General features: G+C 33.1%; 1 non-coding gene across 1 annotated transcript; it reads right to left on the bottom strand.

Annotated features, from left to right (window-relative positions):
* Positions 1–1298: 1298 nt before the first annotated feature.
* On the bottom strand, positions 1299–1406 carry LOC148544883 (small nucleolar RNA R71). Its single transcript, XR_015900786.1, has one exon. It is a non-coding gene; the product is annotated as a small nucleolar RNA R71 (small nucleolar RNA).
* Positions 1407–1824: the final 418 nt, after the last annotated feature.

The following is a 1824-nucleotide window of genomic DNA, read 5'->3' as shown; positions in this document are numbered from 1 at the left end:
TTATTTTTCAAAAATTTTAAAAATATTTTTCAAAAATCTTTTTCTTAATTTTATATCATATTTTCGAAAATATCATCAACAATTAATGTTTTGATTCAAAAATTTCAAGTTTGTTACTTACTTGTTAAGAAAGATTCAAACTTTAAGTTCTAGAATCATATCTTGTGATTTCTTGTGAATCAAGTCATTAATTGTGATTTTAAAAATCAAATCTTTTTCAAAACTAATTTCAATCATATCTTTTCAAAAATATCTTTTTATCTTATCTTTTTCAAAATCATATCTTTTTCAAATATCTTTTCTAACTTCTTATCTTCTTATCTTTTAAAAATTGATTTTCAAAATTTGTTTCAACGAACTAATTAACTTTTTGTTTGTCTCTTATCTTTTTCAAAACTACCTAACTAACTATCCCTCTCTAATTTTCGAAAATACCTCCCTCTTTTTCAAAAATTCTTTTAATTAATTAATTGTTTCAATTTTTAATTTTAATTTTAATTTTATCTTAATTTTCGAAAATCATCAACTCCTTTTAAAAAAAAATTATTTTCGAAATTCTCTTCTCCCTCACCCTCTTCTATTTATTTAATTACTTACTAACACTTCTCTTCATCTCATATCTCTGCTCTCCTCATCCTTGTGTTTGGATTCTCCTCCCTTCTCTTTCCTTACATTACATTCTTTTCTCCTTCTACTAACAATAAGGAACCTCTTTACTGTGACATAGAGGATTCCTCTTCTTTTCTTGTTCTCTTATCTTTCATATGTGCAGGGACAAGGAAAAGGGCATTCTTGTTGAAGCTGATCTAGAACTTGAAAGGACTCTGAAGAGGAAACTAAGAGAAGCTAAAATACAACAATCCAGAGACAACCTTACAGGAATTTTCGAACAGGAAGAGGAGATGGCAGCCAAAAATAATAATAATGCAAGGAGGATGCTTGGTGACTTTACTGCACCTAATTCCAATTTACATGAAAGAAGCATATCCATCCCTACCATTGGAGGAAACAATTTTGAGCTTAAACCTCAATTAGTTTCTCTGATGCAACAAAACTGCAAGTTTCATGGACTTCCATCTAAAGATCCCTTTCAATTCTTAACTGAATTCTTACAGATCTGTGATACTGTTAAGACTAATGGAGTAGATCTTGAAGTCTACAGGCTCATGCTTTTCCCGTTTGCTGTAAGAGACAGAGCTAGAATATGGTTGGACTCTCAACCTAAGGATAGCCTGAACTCTTGGGATAAGCTGGTCAAGGCTTTCTTAGCCAAGTTTTTTCCTCCTCAAAAGCTGAGTAAGCTTAGAATGGATGTTCAAACCTTCAGACAGAAAGAAGGTGAATCCCTCTATGAAGCTTGGGAGAGATACAAGGAACTGACCAAAAAGTGTCCTTCTGACATGCTTTCAGAATGGACCATCCTAGATATATTCTATGATGGTCTGTCTGAATTAGCTAAGATGTCATTGGATACTTCTACAGGTGGATCCATTCATCTAAAGAAAATGCCTGCAGAAGCTCAAGAACTTATTAACATGGTTGCTAACAACCAGTTTATATACACTTCTGAGAGGAATCCTGTGAGTAATGGGACACCTCAGAAGAAGGAAGTTCTTGAAATTGATACTCTGAATGCCATATTGGCCCAGAATAAAATATTGACTCAGCAAGTCAATATGATTTCTCAGAGTCTGAATGGAATGCAAGCTGCATCCAACAGTACTCAAGAGGCATCTTCTGAAGAAGAAGCTTATGATCCTGAGAACCCTGCAATAGCAAAGGTGAATTACATGGGTGAACCATATGGAAACATCTATAACCCCT

The sequence above is a fragment of the Arachis ipaensis genome, chromosome B9 (assembly GCF_059453495.1).
Source record: "Arachis ipaensis isolate K30076 ecotype BB chromosome B9, ASM5945349v1, whole genome shotgun sequence".
NCBI classification, from domain to species: Eukaryota; Viridiplantae; Streptophyta; class Magnoliopsida; order Fabales; family Fabaceae; genus Arachis; species Arachis ipaensis.
This window is presented reverse-complemented; position numbering and strand designations above follow the sequence as displayed.